Consider the following 25608-nt stretch of genomic DNA (forward strand, 5'->3'; position numbering starts at 1 on the left):
GACAATTTAGTCATCAGAGTTTGGGGAGCAATAGAAAATAATGGATTATTTGTTACTCAACATAAACAATATTGTGTTAGGAAAGCAATTGCAAAAATAAATCTTTCCATTTATTGAGCAAGCTTCCAGATAAAATGTTAACAATAATTCTATCATTGAGATCTCATGTTTTCATTTCACGATTACTTTTTAACTGTATGAGTACCAACAATAGACTGACTTTAATTTCCCAGGGATGACTACATTAATAAAAACACCATAATATCTATTACAATAAAGCATATTAACAAGTGACTTGAACAAGATAATGTAAGAATGTAGGGCCTGTATATACAAAATAAAGGAGAAAAAAGCATTATATAACTTACTGTAAGTTTCCAACTGTTTAAAGAATTAATAAAATACTAGTATCAAAAAAATATATATAAATAATAAAAAATATTATACTTTAGACATATAATTTGTCATTATATATAAGGCAGTGCAAGTGGTGCTGTGGCTTAGTTGGTTAAAGTGCCTGTCTAGTAAACAGGAGATCCTGAGTTCATATCTCAGCAGTACCTTTGTTTGATACCTTTTTATCACACCAGTATGTAGTTTTTTGTTGATGCATAACAAAGTAAGATGTGTAAAACATTTATCTGCTTTCACTTTGGCACATTTGGTCACCAATGTAAAAAAGTTTAAAGATGCCATCCATGTCAGAAGACGACAAACAACAAAACTTCACCCTATTTCAACATAAGTTAATTTGTAGAAATATGCCTATGTTAAGGTAAATAGATGAATTTTTACAAAATAGCCTTCATCATATTGGGTAAACTGCAAAATTAATTTAGAGTACATTTAAAAGAGAATAAAACAGAAAGTGTTAAAATGTCTGTAAAAAAGTAAGTTTCCCAAGGTACAGTAATTTGAGAGTCAGTTTAGTCATCATAGCTAGAGAATCATTGACATTTAACCCATATTTATTTCCATAACATCCTTAAAATTGTGTTAGGAAAACACTTCTTGATGAAAAGCTAAACTTCTCTTGAAAAAGCATCAATAAAGAATGCTAACCATAATTCTGACTTTTTAAAACAGAGTTCTTAATTTTACTACATGTTTTTGTTTTCTGAATATCAAAAATTAATTGACATTTATTCCCATGTAGCATTACTTACAGAGAAATCAATAAAAGTGCTAAAAAAAATTAGAAAATTACTTTGACAAGATATTTTAAGAATGAAGGTGCTGTAAATCATGAATGAAAAGAGAGAACACAACTTTCTATTTATACTCTAAATTTCCACCGGTTTGAAAAATTGATGAAGCAATAGTTATAAGAATATCAAAAATTGTTACCAAATAGCATATCTTAGATATATCATTTTTCTTTGTGAAGCTTTAGGGCATCATGTGGTGCTGTGGCTTAGTTGGTTAAAGCGCCTGTCTAGTAAACAGGAGATCCTGAGTTCAAATCTCAGCAGCGCCTTTCATTTATTTTCATCAACTCAGAACATAGTTTGTTGATAATTCATCACAAAAAGACATGTGAATGCTTCAGCAGCCTTTACCCTTTCTCACATGTTCAGTAATATGTACCACATTTCTAGATACAGTCCAAATCAGAAAACACAAAAAAAGGCAATATTCCCCTTTTTTAATATCAGTTATTTTGTAGAAGTAAATTGATGCCAAGGTAACTAGAAAAGAATTCCAGAAATTGCCAATCATCATTTCTGAGCAATCTCCAGGAACAATATGGTGTCCAGTCAGAGGAAATGTTTAAACAAAAGTCAGTAACAATATGAGTTTCTCAAGATAAATTGATAGACAATTTAGTCATCAGAGTTTGGGGAGCAATAGAAAATAATGGATTATTTGTTACTTAACATAAACAATATTGTGTTAGGAAAGCAATTGCAAAAATAAATCTTTCCATTAATTGAGCAAGCTTCCAGATAAAATGTTAACAATAATTCTATCATTGAGATCTCATGTTTTCATTTCACGATTACTTTTTAACTGTATGAGTACCAACAATAGACTGACTTTAATTTCCCAGGCATGACTACATTAATAAAAACACCATAATATCTATTACAATAAAGCATATTAACAAGTGACTTGAACAAGATAATGTAAGAATGTAGGGCCTGTATATACAAAATAAAGGAGAAAAAAGCATTATATAACTTACTGTACGTGTCCAACTGTTTAAAGAATTAATAAAATACTAGTATCAAAAAAATATATATAAATAATAAAAAATATTATACTTTAGACATATAATTTGTCATTATATATAAGGCAGTGCAAGAGGTGCTGTGGCTTAGTTGGTTAAAGTGCCTGTCTAGTAAACAGGAGATCCTGAGTTCATATCTCAGCAGTACCTTTGTTTGATACCTTTTTATCACACCAGTATGTAGTTTTTTGTTGATGCATAACAAAATAAGATGTGTAAAACATTTATCTGCTTTCACTTTGGCACATTTGGTCACCAATGTAAAAAAAGTTTAAAGATGCCATCCATGTCAGAAGACGACAAACAACAAAACTTCACCCTATTTCAACATAAGTTAATTTGTAGAAATATGCCTATGTTAAGGTAAATAGATGAATTTTTACAAAATAGCCTTCATCATATTGGGTAAACTGCAAAATTAATTTAGAGTACATTTAAAAGAGAATAAAACAGAAAGTGTTAAAATGTCTGTAAAAAAGTAAGTTTCCCAAGGTACAGTAATTTGAGAGTCAGTTTAGTCATCATAGCTAGAGAATCATTGACATTTAACCCATATTTATTTCCATAACATCCTTAAAATTGTGTTAGGAAAACACTTCTTGATGAAAAGCTAAACTTCTCTTGAAAAAGCATCAATAAAGAATGCTAACCATAATTCTGACTTTTTAAAACAGAGTTCTTAATTTTACTACATGTTTTTGTTTTCTGAATATCAAAAATTAATTGACATTTATTCCCATGTAGCATTACTTACAGAGAAATCAATAAAAGTGCTAAAAAAAATTAGAAAATTATTTTGACAAGATATTTTAAGAATGAAGGTGCTGTAAATCATGAATGAAAAGAGAGAACACAACTTTCTATTTATACTCTAAATTTCCACCGGTTTGAAAAATTGATGAAGCAATAGTTATAAGAATATCAAAAATTGTTACCAAATAGCATATCTTAGATATATCATTTTTCTTTGTGAAGCTTTAGGGCATAATGTGGTGCTGTGGCTTAGTTGGTTAAAGCGCCTGTCTAGTAAACAGGAGATCCTGAGTTCAAATCTCAGCAGCGCCTTTCATTTATTTTCATCAACTCAGAACATAGTTTGTTGATAATTCATCACAAAAAGACATGTGAATGCTTCAGCAGCCTTTACCCTTTCTCACATGTTCAGTAATATGTACCACATTTCTAGATACAGTCCAAATCAGAAAACACAAAGAAAGGCAATATTCCCCTTTTTTAATATCAGTTATTTTGTAGAAGTAAATTGATGCCAAGGTAACTAGAAAAGAATTCCAGAAATTGCCAATCATCATTTCTGAGCAATCTCCAGGAACAATATGGTGTCCAGTCAGAGGAAATGTTTAAACAAAAGTCAGTAACAATGTGAGTTTCTCAAGATAAATTGATAGACAATTTAGTCATCAGAGTTTGGGGAGCAATAGAAAATAATGGATTATTTGTTACTTAACATAAACAATATTGTGTTAGGAAAGCAATTGCAAAAATAAATCTTTCCATTTATTGAGCAAGCTTCCAGATAAAATGTTAACAATAATTCTATCATTGAGATCTCATGTTTTCATTTCACGATTACTTTTTAACTGTATGAGTACCAACAATAGACTGACTTTAATTTCCCAGGGATGACTACATTAATAAAAACACCATAATATCTATTACAATAAAGCATATTAACAAGTGACTTGAACAAGATAATGTAAGAATGTAGGGCCTGTATATACAAAATAAAGGAGAAAAAAGCATTATATAACTTACTGTAAGTTTCCAACTGTTTAAAGAATTAATAAAATACTAGTATCAAAAAAATATATATAAATAATAAAAAATATTATACTTTAGACATATAATTTGTCATTATATATAAGGCAGTGCAAGTGGTGCTGTGGCTTAGTTGGTTAAAGTGCCTGTCTAGTAAACAGGAGATCCTGAGTTCATATCTCAGCAGTACCTTTGTTTGATACCTTTTTATCACACCAGTATGTAGTTTTTTGTTGATGCATAACAAAATAAGATGTGTAAAACATTTATCTGCTTTCACTTTGGCACATTTGGTCACCAATGTAAAAAAGTTTAAAGATGCCATCCATGTCAGAAGACGACAAACAACAAAACTTCACCCTATTTCAACATAAGTTAATTTGTAGAAATATGCCTATGTTAAGGTAAATAGATGAATTTTTACAAAATAGCCTTCATCATATTGGGTAAACTGCAAAATTAATTTAGAGTACATTTAAAAGAGAATAAAACAGAAAGTGTTAAAATGTCTGTAAAAAAGTAAGTTTCCCAAGGTACAGTAATTTGAGAGTCAGTTTAGTCATCATAGCTAGAGAATCATTGACATTTAACCCATATTTATTTCCATAACATCCTTAAAATTGTGTTAGGAAAACACTTCTTGATGAAAAGCTAAACTTCTCTTGAAAAAGCATCAATAAAGAATGCTAACCATAATTCTGACTTTTTAAAACAGAGTTCTTAATTTTACTACATGTTTTTGTTTTCTGAATATCAAAAATTAATTGACATTTATTCCCATGTAGCATTACTTACAGAGAAATCAATAAAAGTGCTAAAAAAAATTAGAAAATTATTTTGACAAGATATTTTAAGAATGAAGGTGCTGTAAATCATGAATGAAAAGAGAGAACACAACTTTCTATTTATACTCTAAATTTCCACCGGTTTGAAAAATTGATGAAGCAATAGTTATAAGAATATCAAAAATTGTTACCAAATAGCATATCTTAGATATATCATTTTTCTTTGTGAAGCTTTAGGGCATAATGTGGTGCTGTGGCTTAGTTGGTTAAAGCGCCTGTCTAGTAAACAGGAGATCCTGAGTTCAAATCTCAGCAGCGCCTTTCATTTATTTTCATCAACTCAGAACATAGTTTGTTGATAATTCATCACAAAAAGACATGTGAATGCTTCAGCAGCCTTTACCCTTTCTCACATGTTCAGTAATATGTACCACATTTCTAGATACAGTCCAAATCAGAAAACACAAAGAAAGGCAATATTCCCCTTTTTTAATATCAGTTATTTTGTAGAAGTAAATTGATGCCAAGGTAACTAGAAAAGAATTCCAGAAATTGCCAATCATCATTTCTGAGCAATCTCCAGGAACAATATGGTGTCCAGTCAGAGGAAATGTTTAAACAAAAGTCAGTAACAATGTGAGTTTCTCAAGATAAATTGATAGACAATTTAGTCATCAGAGTTTGGGGAGCAATAGAAAATAATGGATTATTTGTTACTTAACATAAACAATATTGTGTTAGGAAAGCAATTGCAAAAATAAATCTTTCCATTTATTGAGCAAGCTTCCAGATAAAATGTTAACAATAATTCTATCATTGAGATCTCATGTTTTCATTTCACGATTACTTTTTAACTGTATGAGTACCAACAATAGACTGACTTTAATTTCCCAGGGATGACTACATTAATAAAAACACCATAATATCTATTACAATAAAGCATATTAACAAGTGACTTGAACAAGATAATGTAAGAATGTAGGGCCTGTATATACAAAATAAAGGAGAAAAAAGCATTATATAACTTACTGTAAGTTTCCAACTGTTTAAAGAATTAATAAAATACTAGTATCAAAAAAATATATATAAATAATAAAAAATATTATACTTTAGACATATAATTTGTCATTATATATAAGGCTGTGCAAGTGGTGCTGTGGCTTAGTTGGTTAAAGTGCCTGTCTAGTAAACAGGAGATCCTGAGTTCATATCTCAGCAGTACCTTTGTTTGATACCTTTTTATCACACCAGTATGTAGTTTTTTGTTGATGCATAACAAAATAAGATGTGTAAAACATTTATCTGCTTTCACTTTGGCACATTTGGTCACCAATGTAAAAAAGTTTAAAGATGCCATCCATGTCAGAAGACGACAAACAACAAAACTTCACCCTATTTCAACATAAGTTAATTTGTAGAAATATGCCTATGTTAAGGTAAATAGATGAATTTTTACAAAATAGCCTTCATCATATTGGGTAAACTGCAAAATTAATTTAGAGTACATTTAAAAGAGAATAAAACAGAAAGTGTTAAAATGTCTGTAAAAAAGTAAGTTTCCCAAGGTACAGTAATTTGAGAGTCAGTTTAGTCATCATAGCTAGAGAATCATTGACATTTAACCCATATTTATTTCCATAACATCCTTAAAATTGTGTTAGGAAAACACTTCTTGATGAAAAGCTAAACTTCTCTTGAAAAAGCATCAATAAAGAATGCTAACCATAATTCTGACTTTTTAAAACAGAGTTCTTAATTTTACTACATGTTTTTGTTTTCTGAATATCAAAAATTAATTGACATTTATTCCCATGTAGCATTACTTACAGAAAAATCAATAAAAGTGCTAAAAAAAATTAGAAAATTACTTTGACAAGATATTTTAAGAATGAAGGTGCTGTAAATCATGAATGAAAAGAGAGAACACAACTTTCTATTTATACTCTAAATTTCCACCGGTTTGAAAAATTGATGAAGCAATAGTTATAAGAATATCAAAAATTGTTACCAAATAGCATATCTTAGATATATCATTTGTCTTTGTGAAGCTTTAGGGCATCATGTGGTGCTGTGGCTTAGTTGGTTAAAGCGCCTGTCTAGTAAACAGGAGATCCTGAGTTCAAATCTCAGCAGCGCCTTTCATTTATTTTCATCAACTCAGAACATAGTTTGTTGATAATTCATCACAAAAAGACATGTGAATGCTTCAGCAGCCTTTACCCTTTCTCACATGTTCAGTAATATGTACCACATTTCTAGATACAGTCCAAATCAGAAAACACAAAAAAAGGCAATATTCCCCTTTTTTAATATCAGTTATTTTGTAGAAGTAAATTGATGCCAAGGTAACTAGAAAAGAATTCCAGAAATTGCCAATCATCATTTCTGAGCAATCTCCAGGAACAATATGGTGTCCAGTCAGAGGAAATGTTTAAACAAAAGTCAGTAACAATGTGAGTTTCTCAAGATAAATTGATAGACAATTTAGTCATCAGAGTTTGGGGAGCAATAGAAAATAATGGATTATTTGTTACTTAACATAAACAATATTGTGTTAGGAAAGCAATTGCAAAAATAAATCTTTCCATTAATTGAGCAAGCTTCCAGATAAAATGTTAACAATAATTCTATCATTGAGATCTCATGTTTTCATTTCACGATTACTTTTTAACTGTATGAGTACCAACAATAGACTGACTTTAATTTCCCAGGCATGACTACATTAATAAAAACACCATAATATCTATTACAATAAAGCATATTAACAAGTGACTTGAACAAGATAATGTAAGAATGTAGGGCCTGTATATACAAAATAAAGGAGAAAAAAGCATTATATAACTTACTGTAAGTTTCCAACTGTTTAAAGAATTAATAAAATACTAGTATCAAAAAAATATATATAAATAATAAAAAATATTATACTTTAGACATATAATTTGTCATTATATATAAGGCAGTGCAAGTGGTGCTGTGGCTTAGTTGGTTAAAGTGCCTGTCTAGTAAACAGGAGATCCTGAGTTCATATCTCAGCAGTACCTTTGTTTGATACCTTTTTATCACACCAGTATGTAGTTTTTTGTTGATGCATAACAAAATAAGATGTGTAAAACATTTATCTGCTTTCACTTTGGCACATTTGGTCACCAATGTAAAAAAGTTTAAAGATGCCATCCATGTCAGAAGACGACAAACAACAAAACTTCACCCTATTTCAACATAAGTTAATTTGTAGAAATATGCCTATGTTAAGGTAAATAGATGAATTTTTACAAAATAGCCTTCATCATATTGGGTAAACTGCAAAATTAATTTAGAGTACATTTAAAAGAGAATAAAACAGAAAGTGTTAAAATGTCTGTAAAAAAGTAAGTTTCCCAAGGTACAGTAATTTGAGAGTCAGTTTAGTCATCATAGCTAGAGAATCATTGACATTTAACCCATATTTATTTCCATAACATCCTTAAAATTGTGTTAGGAAAACACTTCTTGATGAAAAGCTAAACTTCTCTTGAAAAAGCATCAATAAAGAATGCTAACCATAATTCTGACTTTTTAAAACAGAGTTCTTAATTTTACTACATGTTTTTGTTTTCTGAATATCAAAAATTAATTGACATTTATTCCCATGTAGCATTACTTACAGAGAAATCAATAAAAGTGCTAAAAAAAATTAGAAAATTATTTTGACAAGATATTTTAAGAATGAAGGTGCTGTAAATCATGAATGAAAAGAGAGAACACAACTTTCTATTTATACTCTAAATTTCCACCGGTTTGAAAAATTGATGAAGCAATAGTTATAAGAATATCAAAAATTGTTACCAAATAGCATATCTTAGATATATCATTTTTCTTTGTGAAGCTTTAGGGCATAATGTGGTGCTGTGGCTTAGTTGGTTAAAGCGCCTGTCTAGTAAACAGGAGATCCTGAGTTCAAATCTCAGCAGCGCCTTTCATTTATTTTCATCAACTCAGAACATAGTTTGTTGATAATTCATCACAAAAAGACATGTGAATGCTTCAGCAGCCTTTACCCTTTCTCACATGTTCAGTAATATGTACCACATTTCTAGATACAGTCCAAATCAGAAAACACAAAGAAAGGCAATATTCCCCTTTTTTAATATCAGTTATTTTGTAGAAGTAAATTGATGCCAAGGTAACTAGAAAAGAATTCCAGAAATTGCCAATCATCATTTCTGAGCAATCTCCAGGAACAATATGGTGTCCAGTCAGAGGAAATGTTTAAACAAAAGTCAGTAACAATGTGAGTTTCTCAAGATAAATTGATAGACAATTTAGTCATCAGAGTTTGGGGAGCAATAGAAAATAATGGATTATTTGTTACTTAACATAAACAATATTGTGTTAGGAAAGCAATTGCAAAAATAAATCTTTCCATTTATTGAGCAAGCTTCCAGATAAAATGTTAACAATAATTCTATCATTGAGATCTCATGTTTTCATTTCACGATTACTTTTTAACTGTATGAGTACCAACAATAGACTGACTTTAATTTCCCAGGGATGACTACATTAATAAAAACACCATAATATCTATTACAATAAAGCATATTAACAAGTGACTTGAACAAGATAATGTAAGAATGTAGGGCCTGTATATACAAAATAAAGGAGAAAAAAGCATTATATAACTTACTGTAAGTTTCCAACTGTTTAAAGAATTAATAAAATACTAGTATCAAAAAAATATATATAAATAATAAAAAATATTATACTTTAGACATATAATTTGTCATTATATATAAGGCAGTGCAAGTGGTGCTGTGGCTTAGTTGGTTAAAGTGCCTGTCTAGTAAACAGGAGATCCTGAGTTCATATCTCAGCAGTACCTTTGTTTGATACCTTTTTATCACACCAGTATGTAGTTTTTTGTTGATGCATAACAAAATAAGATGTGTAAAACATTTATCTGCTTTCACTTTGGCACATTTGGTCACCAATGTAAAAAAGTTTAAAGATGCCATCCATGTCAGAAGACGACAAACAACAAAACTTCACCCTATTTCAACATAAGTTAATTTGTAGAAATATGCCTATGTTAAGGTAAATAGATGAATTTTTACAAAATAGCCTTCATCATATTGGGTAAACTGCAAAATTAATTTAGAGTACATTTAAAAGAGAATAAAACAGAAAGTGTTAAAATGTCTGTAAAAAAGTAAGTTTCCCAAGGTACAGTAATTTGAGAGTCAGTTTAGTCATCATAGCTAGAGAATCATTGACATTTAACCCATATTTATTTCCATAACATCCTTAAAATTGTGTTAGGAAAACACTTCTTGATGAAAAGCTAAACTTCTCTTGAAAAAGCATCAATAAAGAATGCTAACCATAATTCTGACTTTTTAAAACAGAGTTCTTAATTTTACTACATGTTTTTGTTTTCTGAATATCAAAAATTAATTGACATTTATTCCCATGTAGCATTACTTACAGAGAAATCAATAAAAGTGCTAAAAAAAATTAGAAAATTACTTTGACAAGATATTTTAAGAATGAAGGTGCTGTAAATCATGAATGAAAAGAGAGAACACAACTTTCTATTTATACTCTAAATTTCCACCGGTTTGAAAAATTGATGAAGCAATAGTTATAAGAATATCAAAAATTGTTACCAAATAGCATATCTTAGATATATCATTTTTCTTTGTGAAGCTTTAGGGCATCATGTGGTGCTGTGGCTTAGTTGGTTAAAGCGCCTGTCTAGTAAACAGGAGATCCTGAGTTCAAATCTCAGCAGCGCCTTTCATTTATTTTCATCAACTCAGAACATAGTTTGTTGATAATTCATCACAAAAAGACATGTGAATGCTTCAGCAGCCTTTACCCTTTCTCACATGTTCAGTAATATGTACCACATTTCTAGATACAGTCCAAATCAGAAAACACAAAAAAAGGCAATATTCCCCTTTTTTAATATCAGTTATTTTGTAGAAGTAAATTGATGCCAAGGTAACTAGAAAAGAATTCCAGAAATTGCCAATCATCATTTCTGAGCAATCTCCAGGAACAATATGGTGTCCAGTCAGAGGAAATGTTTAAACAAAAGTCAGTAACAATATGAGTTTCTCAAGATAAATTGATAGACAATTTAGTCATCAGAGTTTGGGGAGCAATAGAAAATAATGGATTATTTGTTACTTAACATAAACAATATTGTGTTAGGAAAGCAATTGCAAAAATAAATCTTTCCATTAATTGAGCAAGCTTCCAGATAAAATGTTAACAATAATTCTATCATTGAGATCTCATGTTTTCATTTCACGATTACTTTTTAACTGTATGAGTACCAACAATAGACTGACTTTAATTTCCCAGGCATGACTACATTAATAAAAACACCATAATATCTATTACAATAAAGCATATTAACAAGTGACTTGAACAAGATAATGTAAGAATGTAGGGCCTGTATATACAAAATAAAGGAGAAAAAAGCATTATATAACTTACTGTAAGTTTCCAACTGTTTAAAGAATTAATAAAATACTAGTATCAAAAAAATATATATAAATAATAAAAAATATTATACTTTAGACATATAATTTGTCATTATATATAAGGCAGTGCAAGTGGTGCTGTGGCTTAGTTGGTTAAAGTGCCTGTCTAGTAAACAGGAGATCCTGAGTTCATATCTCAGCAGTACCTTTGTTTGATACCTTTTTATCACACCAGTATGTAGTTTTTTGTTGATGCATAACAAAATAAGATGTGTAAAACATTTATCTGCTTTCACTTTGGCACATTTGGTCACCAATGTAAAAAAGTTTAAAGATGCCATCCATGTCAGAAGACGACAAACAACAAAACTTCACCCTATTTCAACATAAGTTAATTTGTAGAAATATGCCTATGTTAAGGTAAATAGATGAATTTTTACAAAATAGCCTTCATCATATTGGGTAAACTGCAAAATTAATTTAGAGTACATTTAAAAGAGAATAAAACAGAAAGTGTTAAAATGTCTGTAAAAAAGTAAGTTTCCCAAGGTACAGTAATTTGAGAGTCAGTTTAGTCATCATAGCTAGAGAATCATTGACATTTAACCCATATTTATTTCCATAACATCCTTAAAATTGTGTTAGGAAAACACTTCTTGATGAAAAGCTAAACTTCTCTTGAAAAAGCATCAATAAAGAATGCTAACCATAATTCTGACTTTTTAAAACAGAGTTCTTAATTTTACTACATGTTTTTGTTTTCTGAATATCAAAAATTAATTTACATTTATTCCCATGTAGCATTACTTACAGAGAAATCAATAAAAGTGCTAAAAAAAAATTAGAAAATTACTTTGACAAGATATTTTAAGAATGAAGGTGCTGTAAATCATGAATGAAAAGAGAGAACACAACTTTCTATTTATACTCTAAATTTCCACCGGTTTGAAAAATTGATGAAGCAATAGTTATAAGAATATCAAAAATTGTTACCAAATAGCATATCTTAGATATATCATTTTTCTTTGTGAAGCTTTAGGGCATAATGTGGTGCTGTGGCTTAGTTGGTTAAAGCGCCTGTCTAGTAAACAGGAGATCCTGAGTTCAAATCTCAGCAGCGCCTTTCATTTATTTTCATCAACTCAGAACATAGTTTGTTGATAATTCATCACAAAAAGACATGTGAATGCTTCAGCAGCCTTTACCCTTTCTCACATGTTCAGTAATATGTACCACATTTCTAGATACAGTCCAAATCAGAAAACACAAAGAAAGGCAATATTCCCCTTTTTTAATATCAGTTATTTTGTAGAAGTAAATTGATGCCAAGGTAACTAGAAAAGAATTCCAGAAATTGCCAATCATCATTTCTGAGCAATCTCCAGGAACAATATGGTGTCCAGTCAGAGGAAATGTTTAAACAAAAGTCAGTAACAATGTGAGTTTCTCAAGATAAATTGATAGACAATTTAGTCATCAGAGTTTGGGGAGCAATAGAAAATAATGGATTATTTGTTACTTAACATAAACAATATTGTGTTAGGAAAGCAATTGCAAAAATAAATCTTTCCATTTATTGAGCAAGCTTCCAGATAAAATGTTAACAATAATTCTATCATTGAGATCTCATGTTTTCATTTCACGATTACTTTTTAACTGTATGAGTACCAACAATAGACTGACTTTAATTTCCCAGGGATGACTACATTAATAAAAACACCATAATATCTATTACAATAAAGCATATTAACAAGTGACTTGAACAAGATAATGTAAGAATGTAGGGCCTGTATATACAAAATAAAGGAGAAAAAAGCATTATATAACTTACTGTAAGTTTCCAACTGTTTAAAGAATTAATAAAATACTAGTATCAAAAAAATATATATAAATAATAAAAAATATTATACTTTAGACATATAATTTGTCATTATATATAAGGCAGTGCAAGTGGTGCTGTGGCTTAGTTGGTTAAAGTGCCTGTCTAGTAAACAGGAGATCCTGAGTTCATATCTCAGCAGTACCTTTGTTTGATACCTTTTTATCACACCAGTATGTAGTTTTTTGTTGATGCATAACAAAATAAGATGTGTAAAACATTTATCTGCTTTCACTTTGGCACATTTGGTCACCAATGTAAAAAAGTTTAAAGATGCCATCCATGTCAGAAGACGACAAACAACAAAACTTCACCCTATTTCAACATAAGTTAATTTGTAGAAATATGCCTATGTTAAGGTAAATAGATGAATTTTTACAAAATAGCCTTCATCATATTGGGTAAACGGCAAAATTAATTTAGAGTACATTTAAAAGAGAATAAAACAGAAAGTGTTAAAATGTCTGTAAAAAAGTAAGTTTCCCAAGGTACAGTAATTTGAGAGTCAGTTTAGTCATCATAGCTAGAGAATCATTGACATTTAACCCATATTTATTTCCATAACATCCTTAAAATTGTGTTAGGAAAACACTTCTTGATGAAAAGCCAAACTTCTCTTGAAAAAGCATCAATAAAGAATGCTAACCATAATTCTGACTTTTTAAAACAGAGTTCTTAATTTTACTACATGTTTTTGTTTTCTGAATATCAAAAATTAATTGACATTTATTCCCATGTAGCATTACTTACAGAGAAATCAATAAAAGTGCTAAAAAAAATTAGAAAATTACTTTGACAAGATATTTTAAGAATGAAGGTGCTGTAAATCATGAATGAAAAGAGAGAACACAACTTTCTATTTATACTCTAAATTTCCACCGGTTTGAAAAATTGATGAAGCAATAGTTATAAGAATATCAAAAATTGTTACCAAATAGCATATCTTAGATATATCATTTTTCTTTGTGAAGCTTTAGGGCATCATGTGGTGCTGTGGCTTAGTTGGTTAAAGCGCCTGTCTAGTAAACAGGAGATCCTGAGTTCAAATCTCAGCAGCGCCTTTCATTTATTTTCATCAACTCAGAACATAGTTTGTTGATAATTCATCACAAAAAGACATGTGAATGCTTCAGCAGCCTTTACCCTTTCTCACATGTTCAGTAATATGTACCACATTTCTAGATACAGTCCAAATCAGAAAACACAAAAAAAGGCAATATTCCCCTTTTTTAATATCAGTTATTTTGTAGAAGTAAATTGATGCCAAGGTAACTAGAAAAGAATTCCAGAAATTGCCAATCATCATTTCTGAGCAATCTCCAGGAACAATATGGTGTCCAGTCAGAGGAAATGTTTAAACAAAAGTCAGTAACAATATGAGTTTCTGAAGATAAATTGATAGACAATTTAGTCATCAGAGTTTGGGGAGCAATAGAAAATAATGGATTATTTGTTACTTAACATAAACAATATTGTGTTAGGAAAGCAATTGCAAAAATAAATCTTTCCATTAATTGAGCAAGCTTCCAGATAAAATGTTAACAATAATTCTATCATTGAGATCTCATGTTTTCATTTCACGATTACTTTTTAACTGTATGAGTACCAACAATAGACTGACTTTAATTTCCCAGGCATGACTACATTAATAAAAACACCATAATATCTATTACAATAAAGCATATTAACAAGTGACTTGAACAAGATAATGTAAGAATGTAGGGCCTGTATATACAAAATAAAGGAGAAAAAAGCATTATATAACTTACTGTAAGTTTCCAACTGTTTAAAGAATTAATAAAATACTAGTATCAAAAAAATATATATAAATAATAAAAAATATTATACTTTAGACATATAATTTGTCATTATATATAAGGCAGTGCAAGTGGTGCTGTGGCTTAGTTGGTTAAAGTGCCTGTCTAGTAAACAGGAGATCCTGAGTTCATATCTCAGCAGTACCTTTGTTTGATACCTTTTTATCACACCAGTATGTAGTTTTTTGTTGATGCATAACAAAATAAGATGTGTAAAACATTTATCTGCTTTCACTTTGGCACATTTGGTCACCAATGTAAAAAAGTTTAAAGATGCCATCCATGTCAGAAGACGACAAACAACAAAACTTCACCCTATTTCAACATAAGTTAATTTGTAGAAATATGCCTATGTTAAGGTAAATAGATGAATTTTTACAAAATAGCCTTCATCATATTGGGTAAACTGCAAAATTAATTTAGAGTACATTTAAAAGAGAATAAAACAGAAAGTGTTAAAATGTCTGTAAAAAAGTAAGTTTCCCAAGGTACAGTAATTTGAGAGTCAGTTTAGTCATCATAGCTAGAGAATCATTGACATTTAACCCATATTTATTTCCATAACATCCTTAAAATTGTGTTAGGAAAACACTTCTTGATGAAAAGCTAAACTTCTCTTGAAAAAGCATCAATAAAGAATGCTAACCATAATTCTGACTTTTTAAAACAGAGTTCTTAATTTTACTACATGTTTTTGTTTTCTGAATATCAAAAATTAATTGACATTTATTCCCATGTAGCATTACTTACAGAGAAATCAATAAAAGTGCTAAAAAAAATTAGAAAATTATTTTGACAAGATATTTTAAGAATGAAGGTGCTGTAAATCATGAATGAAAAGAGAGAACACAACTTTCTATTTATACTCTAAATTTCCACCGGTTTGAAAAATTGATGAAGCAATAGTTATAAGAATATCAAAAATTGTTACCAAATAGCATATCTTAGATATATCATTTTTCTTTGTGAAGCTTTAGGGCATCATGTGGTGCTGTGGCTTAGTTGGTTAAAGCGCCTGTCTAGTAAACAGGAGATCCTGAGTTCAAATCTCAGCAGCGCCTTTCATTTATTTTCATCAACTCAGAACATAGTTTGTTGATAATTCATCACAAAAAGACATGTGAATGCTTCAGCAGCCTTTACCCTTTCTCACATGTTCAGTAATATGTACCACATTTCTAGATACAGTCCAAATCAGAAAACACAAAAAAAGGCAATATTCCCCTTTTTTAATATCAGTTATTTTGTAGAAGTAAATTGATGCCAAGGTAACTAGAAAAGAATTCCAGAAATTGCCAATCATCATTTCTGAGCAATCTCCAGGAACAATATGGTGTCCAGTCAGAGGAAATGTTTAAACAAAAGTCAGTAACAATATGAGTTTCTCAAGATAAATTGATAGACAATTTAGTCATCAGAGTTTGGGGAGCAATAGAAAATAATGGATTATTTGTTACTTAACATAAACAATATTGTGTTAGGAAAGCAATTGCAAAAATAAATCTTTCCATTAATTGAGCAAGCTTCCAGATAAAATGTTAACAATAATTCTATCATTGAGATCTCATGTTTTCATTTCACGATTACTTTTTAACTGTATGAGTACCAACAATAGACTGACTTTAATTTCCCAGGCATGACTACATTAATAAAAACACCATAATATCTATTACAATAAAGCATATTAACAAGTGACTTGAACAAGATAATGTAAGAATGTAGGGCCTGTATATACAAAATAAAGGAGAAAAAAGCATTATATAACTTACTGTAAGTTTCCAACTGTTTAAAGAATTAATAAAATACTAGTATCAAAAAAATATATATAAATAATAAAAAATATTATACTTTAGACATATAATTTGTCATTATATATAAGGCAGTGCAAGTGGTGCTGTGGCTTAGTTGGTTAAAGTGCCTGTCTAGTAAACAGGAGATCCTGAGTTCATATCTCAGCAGTACCTTTGTTTGATACCTTTTTATCACACCAGTATGTAGTTTTTTGTTGATGCATAACAAAATAAGATGTGTAAAACATTTATCTGCTTTCACTTTGGCACATTTGGTCACCAATGTAAAAAAGTTTAAAGATGCCATCCATGTCAGAAGACGACAAACAACAAAACTTCACCCTATTTCAACATAAGTTAATTTGTAGAAATATGCCTATGTTAAGGTAAATAGATGAATTTTTACAAAATAGCCTTCATCATATTGGGTAAACTGCAAAATTAATTTAGAGTACATTTAAAAGAGAATAAAACAGAAAGTGTTAAAATGTCTGTAAAAAAGTAAGTTTCCCAAGGTACAGTAATTTGAGAGTCAGTTTAGTCATCATAGCTAGAGAATCATTGACATTTAACCCATATTTATTTCCATAACATCCTTAAAATTGTGTTAGGAAAACACTTCTTGATGAAAAGCTAAACTTCTCTTGAAAAAGCATCAATAAAGAATGCTAACCATAATTCTGACTTTTTAAAACAGAGTTCTTAATTTTACTACATGTTTTTGTTTTCTGAATATCAAAAATTAATTTACATTTATTCCCATGTAGCATTACTTACAGAGAAATCAATAAAAGTGCTAAAAAAAAATTAGAAAATTACTTTGACAAGATATTTTAAGAATGAAGGTGCTGTAAATCATGAATGAAAAGAGAGAACACAACTTTCTATTTATACTCTAAATTTCCACCGGTTTGAAAAATTGATGAAGCAATAGTTATAAGAATATCAAAAATTGTTACCAAATAGCATATCTTAGATATATCATTTTTCTTTGTGAAGCTTTAGGGCATAATGTGGTGCTGTGGCTTAGTTGGTTAAAGCGCCTGTCTAGTAAACAGGAGATCCTGAGTTCAAATCTCAGCAGCGCCTTTCATTTATTTTCATCAACTCAGAACATAGTTTGTTGATAATTCATCACAAAAAGACATGTGAATGCTTCAGCAGCCTTTACCCTTTCTCACATGTTCAGTAATATGTACCACATTTCTAGATACAGTCCAAATCAGAAAACACAAAGAAAGGCAATATTCCCCTTTTTTAATATCAGTTATTTTGTAGAAGTAAATTGATGCCAAGGTAACTAGAAAAGAATTCCAGAAATTGCCAATCATCATTTCTGAGCAATCTCCAGGAACAATATGGTGTCCAGTCAGAGGAAATGTTTAAACAAAAGTCAGTAACAATGTGAGTTTCTCAAGATAAATTGATAGACAATTTAGTCATCAGAGTTTGGGGAGCAATAGAAAATAATGGATTATTTGTTACTTAACATAAACAATATTGTGTTAGGAAAGCAATTGCAAAAATAAATCTTTCCATTAATTGAGCAAGCTTCCAGATAAAATGTTAACAATAATTCTATCATTGAGATCTCATGTTTTCATTTCACGATTACTTTTTAACTGTATGAGTACCAACAATAGACTGACTTTAATTTCCCAGGCATGACTACATTAATAAAAACACCATAATATCTATTACAATAAAGCATATTAACAAGTGACTTGAACAAGATAATGTAAGAATGTAGGGCCTGTATATACAAAATAAAGGAGAAAAAAGCATTATATAACTTACTGTAAGTTTCCAACTGTTTAAAGAATTAATAAAATACTAGTATCAAAAAAATATATATAAATAATAAAAAATATTATACTTTAGACATATAATTTGTCATTATATATAAGGCAGTGCAAGTGGTGCTGTGGCTTAGTTGGTTAAAGTGCCTGTCTAGTAAACAGGAGATCCTGAGTTCATATCTCAGCAGTACCTTTGTTTGATACCTTTTTATCACACCAGTATGTAGTTTTTTGTTGATGCATAACAAAATAAGATGTGTAAAACATTTATCTGCTTTCACTTTGGCACATTTGGTCACCAATGTAAAAAAGTTTAAAGATGCCATCCATGTCAGAAGACGACAAACAACAAAACTTCACCCTATTTCAACATAAGTTAATTTGTAGAAATATGCCTATGTTAAGGTAAATAGATGAATTTTTACAAAATAGCCTTCATCATATTGGGTAAACTGCAAAATTAATTTAGAGTACATTTAAAAGAGAATAAAACAGAAAGTGTTAAAATGTCTGTAAAAAAGTAAGTTTCCCAAGGTACAGTAATTTGAGAGTCAGTTTAGTCATCATAGCTAGAGAATCATTGACATTTAACCCATATTTATTTCCATAACATCCTTAAAATTGTGTTAGGAAAACACTTCTTGATGAAAAGCTAAACTTCTCTTGAAAAAGCATCAATAAAGAATGCTAACCATAATTCTGACTTTTTAAAACAGAGTTCTTAATTTTACTACATGTTTTTGTTTTCTGAATATCAAAAATTAATTTACATTTATTCCCATGTAGCATTACTTACAGAGAAATCAATAAAAGTGCTAAAAAAAAATTAGAAAATTACTTTGACAAGATATTTTAAGAATGAAGGTGCTGTAAATCATGAATGAAAAGAGAGAACACAACTTTCTATTTATACTCTAAATTTCCACCGGTTTGAAAAATTGATGAAGCAATAGTTATAAGAATATCAAAAATTGTTACCAAATAGCATATCTTAGATATATCATTTTTCTTTGTGAAGCTTTAGGGCATAATGTGGTGCTGTGGCTTAGTTGGTTAAAGCGCCTGTCTAGTAAACAGGAGATCCTGAGTTCAAATCTCAGCAGCGCCTTTCATTTATTTTCATCAACTCAGAACATAGTTTGTTGATAATTCATCACAAAAAGACATGTGAATGCTTCAGCAGCCTTTACCCTTTCTCACATGTTCAGTAATATGTACCACATTTCTAGATACAGTCCAAATCAGAAAACACAAAGAAAGGCAATATTCCCCTTTTTTAATATCAGTTATTTTGTAGAAGTAAATTGATGCCAAGGTAACTAGAAAAGAATTCCAGAAATTGCCAATCATCATTTCTGAGCAATCTCCAGGAACAATATGGTGTCCAGTCAGAGGAAATGTTTAAACAAAAGTCAGTAACAATGTGAGTTTCTCAAGATAAATTGATAGACAATTTAGTCATCAGAGTTTGGGGAGCAATAGAAAATAATGGATTATTTGTTACTTAACATAAACAATATTGTGTTAGGAAAGCAATTGCAAAAATAAATCTTTCCATTAATTGAGCAAGCTTCCAGATAAAATGTTAACAATAATTCTATCATTGAGATCTCATGTTTTCATTTCACGATTACTTTTTAACTGTATGAGTACCAACAATAGACTGACTTTAATTTCCCAGGCATGACTACATTAATAAAAACACCATAATATCTATTACAATAAAGCATATTAACAAGTGACTTGAACAAGATAATGTAAGAATGTAGGGCCTGTATATACAAAATAAAGGAGAAAAAAGCATTATATAACTTACTGTAAGTTTCCAACTGTTTAAAGAATTAATAAAATACTAGTATCAAAAAAATATATATAAATAATAAAAAATATTATACTTTAGACATATAATTTGTCATTATATATAAGGCAGTGCAAGTGGTGCTGTGGCTTAGTTGGTTAAAGTGCCTGTCTAGTAAACAGGAGATCCTGAGTTCATATCTCAGCAGTACCTTTGTTTGATACCTTTTTATCACACCAGTATGTAGTTTTTTGTTGATGCATAACAAAATAAGATGTGTAAAACATTTATCTGCTTTCACTTTGGCACATTTGGTCACCAATGTAAAAAAGTTTAAAGATGCCATCCATGTCAGAAGACGACAAACAACAAAACTTCACCCTATTTCAACATAAGTTAATTTGTAGAAATATGCCTATGTTAAGGTAAATAGATGAATTTTTACAAAATAGCCTTCATCATATTGGGTAAACTGCAAAATTAATTTAGAGTACATTTAAAAGAGAATAAAACAGAAAGTGTTAAAATGTCTGTAAAAAAGTAAGTTTCCCAAGGTACAGTAATTTGAGAGTCAGTTTAGTCATCATAGCTAGAGAATCATTGACATTTAACCCATATTTATTTCCATAACATCCTTAAAATTGTGTTAGGAAAACACTTCTTGATGAAAAGCTAAACTTCTCTTGAAAAAGCATCAATAAAGAATGCTAACCATAATTCTGACTTTTTAAAACAGAGTTCTTAATTTTACTACATGTTTTTGTTTTCTGAATATCAAAAATTAATTGACATTTATTCCCATGTAGCATTACTTACAGAGAAATCAATAAAAGTGCTAAAAAAAATTAGAAAATTATTTTGACAAGATATTTTAAGAATGAAGGTGCTGTAAATCATGAATGAAAAGAGAGAACACAACTTTCTATTTATACTCTAAATTTCCACCGGTTTGAAAAATTGATGAAGCAATAGTTATAAGAATATCAAAAATTGTTACCAAATAGCATATCTTAGATATATCATTTTTCTTTGTGAAGCTTTAGGGCATAATGTGGTGCTGTGGCTTAGTTGGTTAAAGCGCCTGTCTAGTAAACAGGAGATCCTGAGTTCAAATCTCAGCAGCGCCTTTCATTTATTTTCATCAACTCAGAACATAGTTTGTTGATAATTCATCACAAAAAGACATGTGAATGCTTCAGCAGCATTTACCCTTTCTCACATGTTCAGTAATATGTACCACATTTCTAGATACAGTCCAAATCAGAAAACACAAAGAAAGGCAATATTCCCCTTTTTTAATATCAGTTATTTTGTAGAAGTAAATTGATGCCAAGGTAACTAGAAAAGAATTCCAGAAATTGACAATCATCATTTCTGAGCAATCTCCAGGAACAATATGGTGTCCAGTCAGAGGAAATGTTTAAACAAAAGTCAGTAACAATGTGAGTTTCTCAAGATAAATTGATAGACAATTTAGTCATCAGAGTTTGGGGAGCAATAGAAAATAATGGATTATTTGTTACTTAACATAAACAATATTGTGTTAGGAAAGCAATTGCAAAAATAAATCTTTCCATTTATTGAGCAAGCTTCCAGATAAAATGTTAACAATAATTCTATCATTGAGATCTCATGTTTTCATTTCACGATTACTTTTTAACTGTATGAGTACCAACAATAGACTGACTTTAATTTCCCAGGGATGACTACATTAATAAAAACACCATAATATCTATTACAATAAAGCATATTAACAAGTGACTTGAACAAGATAATGTAAGAATGTAGGGCCTGTATATACAAAATAAAGGAGAAAAAAGCATTATATAACTTACTGTAAGTTTCCAACTGTTTAAAGAATTAATAAAATACTAGTATCAAAAAAATATATATAAATAATAAAAAATATTATACTTTAGACATATAATTTGTCATTATATATAAGGCAGTGCAAGTGGTGCTGTGGCTTAGTTGGTTAAAGTGCCTGTCTAGTAAACAGGAGATCCTGAGTTCATATCTCAGCAGTACCTTTGTTTGATACCTTTTTATCACACCAGTATGTAGTTTTTTGTTGATGCATAACAAAATAAGATGTGTAAAACATTTATCTGCTTTCACTTTGGCACATTTGGTCACCAATGTAAAAAAGTTTAAAGATGCCATCCATGTCAGAAGACGACAAACAACAAAACTTCACCCTATTTCAACATAAGTTAATTTGTAGAAATATGCCTATGTTAAGGTAAATAGATGAATTTTTACAAAATAGCCTTCATCATATTGGGTAAACTGCAAAATTAATTTAGAGTACATTTAAAAGAGAATAAAACAGAAAGTGTTAAAATGTCTGTAAAAAAGTAAGTTTCCCAAGGTACAGTAATTTGAGAGTCAGTTTAGTCATCATAGCTAGAGAATCATTGACATTTAACCCATATTTATTTCCATAACATCCTTAAAATTGTGTTAGGAAAACACTTCTTGATGAAAAGCTAAACTTCTCTTGAAAAAGCATCAATAAAGAATGCTAACCATAATTCTGACTTTTTAAAACAGAGTTCTTAATTTTACTACATGTTTTTGTTTTCTGAATATCAAAAATTAATTGACATTTATTCCCATGTAGCATTACTTACAGAGAAATCAATAAAAGTGCTAAAAAAAAATTAGAAAATTACTTTGACAAGATATTTTAAGAATGAAGGTGCTGTAAATCATGAATGAAAAGAGAGAACACAACTTTCTATTTATACTCTAAATTTCCACCAGTTTGAAAAATTGATGAAGCAATAGTTATAAGAATATCAAAAATTGTTACCAAATAGCATATCTTAGATATATCATTTTTCTTTGTGAAGCTTTAGGGCATCATGTGGTGCTGTGGCTTAGTTGGTTAAAGCGCCTGTCTAGTAAACAGGAGATCCTGAGTTCAAATCTCAGCAGCGCCTTTCATTTATTTTCATCAACTCAGAACATAGTTTGTTGATAATTCATCACAAAAAGACATGTGAATGCTTCAGCAGCCTTTACCCTTTCTCACATGTTCAGTAATATGTACCACATTTCTAGATACAGTCCAAATCAGAAAACACAAAAAAAGGCAATATTCCCCTTTTTTAATATCAGTTATTTTGTAGAAGTAAATTGATGCCAAGGTAACTAGAAAAGAATTCCAGAAATTGCCAATCATCATTTCTGAGCAATCTCCAGGAACAATATGGTGTCCAGTCAGAGGAAATGTTTAAACAAAAGTCAGTAACAATATGAGTTTCTCAAGATAAATTGATAGACAATTTAGTCATCAGAGTTTGGGGAGCAATAGAAAATAATGGATTATTTGTTACTTAACATAAACAATATTGTGTTAGGAAAGCAATTGCAAAAATAAATCTTTCCATTAATTGAGCAAGCTTCCAGATAAAATGTTAACAATAATTCTATCATTGAGATCTCATGTTTTCATTTCACGATTACTTTTTAACTGTATGAGTACCAACAATAGACTGACTTTAATTTCCCAGGCATGACTACATTAATAAAAACACCATAATATCTATTACAATAAAGCATATTAACAAGTGACTTGAACAAGATAATGTAAGAATGTAGGGCCTGTATATACAAAATAAAGGAGAAAAAAGCATTATATAACTTACTGTAAGTTTCCAACTGTTTAAAGAATTAATAAAATACTAGTATCAAAAAAATATATATAAATAATAAAAAATATTATACTTTAGACATATAATTTGTCATTATATATAAGGCAGTGCAAGTGGTGCTGTGGCTTAGTTGGTTAAAGTGCCTGTCTAGTAAACAGGAGATCCTGAGTTCATATCTCAGCAGTACCTTTGTTTGATACCTTTTTATCACACCAGTATGTAGTTTTTTGTTGATGCATAACAAAATAAGATGTGTAAAACATTTATCTGCTTTCACTTTGGCACATTTGGTCACCAATGTAAAAAAGTTTAAAGATGCCATCCATGTCAGAAGACGACAAACAACAAAACTTCACCCTATTTCAACATAAGTTAATTTGTAGAAATATGCCTATGTTAAGGTAAATAGATGAATTTTTACAAAATAGCCTTCATCATATTGGGTAAACTGCAAAATTAATTTAGAGTACATTTAAAAGAGAATAAAACAGAAAGTGTTAAAATGTCTGTAAAAAAGTAAGTTTCCCAAGGTACAGTAATTTGAGAGTCAGTTTAGTCATCATAGCTAGAGAATCATTGACATTTAACCCATATTTATTTCCATAACATCCTTAAAATTGTGTTAGGAAAACACTTCTTGATGAAAAGCTAAACTTCTCTTGAAAAAGCATCAATAAAGAATGCTAACCATAATTCTGACTTTTTAAAACAGAGTTCTTAATTTTACTACATGTTTTTGTTTTCTGAATATCAAAAATTAATTTACATTTATTCCCATGTAGCATTACTTACAGAGAAATCAATAAAAGTGCTAAAAAAAAATTAGAAAATTACTTTGACAAGATATTTTAAGAATGAAGGTGCTGTAAATCATGAATGAAAAGAGAGAACACAACTTTCTATTTATACTCTAAATTTCCACCGGTTTGAAAAATTGATGAAGCAATAGTTATAAGAATATCAAAAATTGTTACCAAATAGCATATCTTAGATATATCATTTTTCTTTGTGAAGCTTTAGGGCATAATGTGGTGCTGTGGCTTAGTTGGTTAAAGCGCCTGTCTAGTAAACAGGAGATCCTGAGTTCAAATCTCAGCAGCGCCTTTCATTTATTTTCATCAACTCAGAACATAGTTTGTTGATAATTCATCACAAAAAGACATGTGAATGCTTCAGCAGCCTTTACCCTTTCTCACATGTTCAGTAATATGTACCACATTTCTAGATACAGTCCAAATCAGAAAACACAAAGAAAGGCAATATTCCCCTTTTTTAATATCAGTTATTTTGTAGAAGTAAATTGATGCCAAGGTAACTAGAAAAGAATTCCAGAAATTGCCAATCATCATTTCTGAGCAATCTCCAGGAACAATATGGTGTCCAGTCAGAGGAAATGTTTAAACAAAAGTCAGTAACAATGTGAGTTTCTCAAGATAAATTGATAGACAATTTAGTCATCAGAGTTTGGGGAGCAATAGAAAATAATGGATTATTTGTTACTTAACATAAACAATATTGTGTTAGGAAAGCAATTGCAAAAATAAATCTTTCCATTAATTGAGCAAGCTTCCAGATAAAATGTTAACAATAATTCTATCATTGAGATCT

The 25608-nt window shown here is 29.8% G+C and overlaps 28 non-coding genes across 28 annotated transcripts; all 28 read left to right on the forward strand.

The window, feature by feature from the left end:
• The first annotated feature begins 489 nt into the window (after positions 1–489).
• On the forward strand, positions 490–563 carry TRNAT-AGU (transfer RNA threonine (anticodon AGU)). The gene has a single exon. It is a non-coding gene; the product is annotated as a tRNA-Thr (tRNA).
• An 840-nt stretch (positions 564–1403) lies between these two features.
• TRNAT-AGU (transfer RNA threonine (anticodon AGU)) lies at positions 1404–1477 on the forward strand. Its single transcript has one exon. It is a non-coding gene; the product is annotated as a tRNA-Thr (tRNA).
• An 829-nt stretch (positions 1478–2306) lies between these two features.
• On the forward strand, positions 2307–2380 carry TRNAT-AGU (transfer RNA threonine (anticodon AGU)). The gene has a single exon. It is a non-coding gene; the product is annotated as a tRNA-Thr (tRNA).
• An 841-nt stretch (positions 2381–3221) lies between these two features.
• TRNAT-AGU (transfer RNA threonine (anticodon AGU)) lies at positions 3222–3295 on the forward strand. Its single transcript has one exon. It is a non-coding gene; the product is annotated as a tRNA-Thr (tRNA).
• An 829-nt stretch (positions 3296–4124) lies between these two features.
• Positions 4125–4198, forward strand: TRNAT-AGU (transfer RNA threonine (anticodon AGU)). Its single transcript has one exon. It is a non-coding gene; the product is annotated as a tRNA-Thr (tRNA).
• An 840-nt stretch (positions 4199–5038) lies between these two features.
• TRNAT-AGU (transfer RNA threonine (anticodon AGU)) lies at positions 5039–5112 on the forward strand. The gene has a single exon. It is a non-coding gene; the product is annotated as a tRNA-Thr (tRNA).
• An 829-nt stretch (positions 5113–5941) lies between these two features.
• On the forward strand, positions 5942–6015 carry TRNAT-AGU (transfer RNA threonine (anticodon AGU)). The gene has a single exon. It is a non-coding gene; the product is annotated as a tRNA-Thr (tRNA).
• Positions 6016–6855: 840 nt separating this feature from the next.
• TRNAT-AGU (transfer RNA threonine (anticodon AGU)) lies at positions 6856–6929 on the forward strand. The gene has a single exon. It is a non-coding gene; the product is annotated as a tRNA-Thr (tRNA).
• Positions 6930–7758: 829 nt separating this feature from the next.
• Positions 7759–7832, forward strand: TRNAT-AGU (transfer RNA threonine (anticodon AGU)). Its single transcript has one exon. It is a non-coding gene; the product is annotated as a tRNA-Thr (tRNA).
• Positions 7833–8672: 840 nt separating this feature from the next.
• On the forward strand, positions 8673–8746 carry TRNAT-AGU (transfer RNA threonine (anticodon AGU)). Its single transcript has one exon. It is a non-coding gene; the product is annotated as a tRNA-Thr (tRNA).
• An 829-nt stretch (positions 8747–9575) lies between these two features.
• TRNAT-AGU (transfer RNA threonine (anticodon AGU)) lies at positions 9576–9649 on the forward strand. The gene has a single exon. It is a non-coding gene; the product is annotated as a tRNA-Thr (tRNA).
• Positions 9650–10489: 840 nt separating this feature from the next.
• Positions 10490–10563, forward strand: TRNAT-AGU (transfer RNA threonine (anticodon AGU)). The gene has a single exon. It is a non-coding gene; the product is annotated as a tRNA-Thr (tRNA).
• Positions 10564–11392: 829 nt separating this feature from the next.
• TRNAT-AGU (transfer RNA threonine (anticodon AGU)) lies at positions 11393–11466 on the forward strand. The gene has a single exon. It is a non-coding gene; the product is annotated as a tRNA-Thr (tRNA).
• Positions 11467–12307: 841 nt separating this feature from the next.
• Positions 12308–12381, forward strand: TRNAT-AGU (transfer RNA threonine (anticodon AGU)). Its single transcript has one exon. It is a non-coding gene; the product is annotated as a tRNA-Thr (tRNA).
• An 829-nt stretch (positions 12382–13210) lies between these two features.
• TRNAT-AGU (transfer RNA threonine (anticodon AGU)) lies at positions 13211–13284 on the forward strand. Its single transcript has one exon. It is a non-coding gene; the product is annotated as a tRNA-Thr (tRNA).
• An 840-nt stretch (positions 13285–14124) lies between these two features.
• On the forward strand, positions 14125–14198 carry TRNAT-AGU (transfer RNA threonine (anticodon AGU)). Its single transcript has one exon. It is a non-coding gene; the product is annotated as a tRNA-Thr (tRNA).
• An 829-nt stretch (positions 14199–15027) lies between these two features.
• On the forward strand, positions 15028–15101 carry TRNAT-AGU (transfer RNA threonine (anticodon AGU)). The gene has a single exon. It is a non-coding gene; the product is annotated as a tRNA-Thr (tRNA).
• Positions 15102–15941: 840 nt separating this feature from the next.
• On the forward strand, positions 15942–16015 carry TRNAT-AGU (transfer RNA threonine (anticodon AGU)). The gene has a single exon. It is a non-coding gene; the product is annotated as a tRNA-Thr (tRNA).
• An 829-nt stretch (positions 16016–16844) lies between these two features.
• TRNAT-AGU (transfer RNA threonine (anticodon AGU)) lies at positions 16845–16918 on the forward strand. The gene has a single exon. It is a non-coding gene; the product is annotated as a tRNA-Thr (tRNA).
• Positions 16919–17759: 841 nt separating this feature from the next.
• TRNAT-AGU (transfer RNA threonine (anticodon AGU)) lies at positions 17760–17833 on the forward strand. Its single transcript has one exon. It is a non-coding gene; the product is annotated as a tRNA-Thr (tRNA).
• An 829-nt stretch (positions 17834–18662) lies between these two features.
• TRNAT-AGU (transfer RNA threonine (anticodon AGU)) lies at positions 18663–18736 on the forward strand. Its single transcript has one exon. It is a non-coding gene; the product is annotated as a tRNA-Thr (tRNA).
• Positions 18737–19577: 841 nt separating this feature from the next.
• Positions 19578–19651, forward strand: TRNAT-AGU (transfer RNA threonine (anticodon AGU)). The gene has a single exon. It is a non-coding gene; the product is annotated as a tRNA-Thr (tRNA).
• Positions 19652–20480: 829 nt separating this feature from the next.
• Positions 20481–20554, forward strand: TRNAT-AGU (transfer RNA threonine (anticodon AGU)). The gene has a single exon. It is a non-coding gene; the product is annotated as a tRNA-Thr (tRNA).
• An 840-nt stretch (positions 20555–21394) lies between these two features.
• On the forward strand, positions 21395–21468 carry TRNAT-AGU (transfer RNA threonine (anticodon AGU)). The gene has a single exon. It is a non-coding gene; the product is annotated as a tRNA-Thr (tRNA).
• An 829-nt stretch (positions 21469–22297) lies between these two features.
• TRNAT-AGU (transfer RNA threonine (anticodon AGU)) lies at positions 22298–22371 on the forward strand. The gene has a single exon. It is a non-coding gene; the product is annotated as a tRNA-Thr (tRNA).
• Positions 22372–23212: 841 nt separating this feature from the next.
• TRNAT-AGU (transfer RNA threonine (anticodon AGU)) lies at positions 23213–23286 on the forward strand. The gene has a single exon. It is a non-coding gene; the product is annotated as a tRNA-Thr (tRNA).
• An 829-nt stretch (positions 23287–24115) lies between these two features.
• TRNAT-AGU (transfer RNA threonine (anticodon AGU)) lies at positions 24116–24189 on the forward strand. The gene has a single exon. It is a non-coding gene; the product is annotated as a tRNA-Thr (tRNA).
• Positions 24190–25030: 841 nt separating this feature from the next.
• Positions 25031–25104, forward strand: TRNAT-AGU (transfer RNA threonine (anticodon AGU)). The gene has a single exon. It is a non-coding gene; the product is annotated as a tRNA-Thr (tRNA).
• The last annotated feature ends 504 nt before the right edge of the window (positions 25105–25608 follow it).

The sequence above is a fragment of the Pseudophryne corroboree genome, chromosome 11 (genome assembly GCF_028390025.1).
Source record: "Pseudophryne corroboree isolate aPseCor3 chromosome 11, aPseCor3.hap2, whole genome shotgun sequence".
NCBI lineage: Eukaryota > Metazoa > Chordata > Amphibia > Anura > Myobatrachidae > Pseudophryne > Pseudophryne corroboree.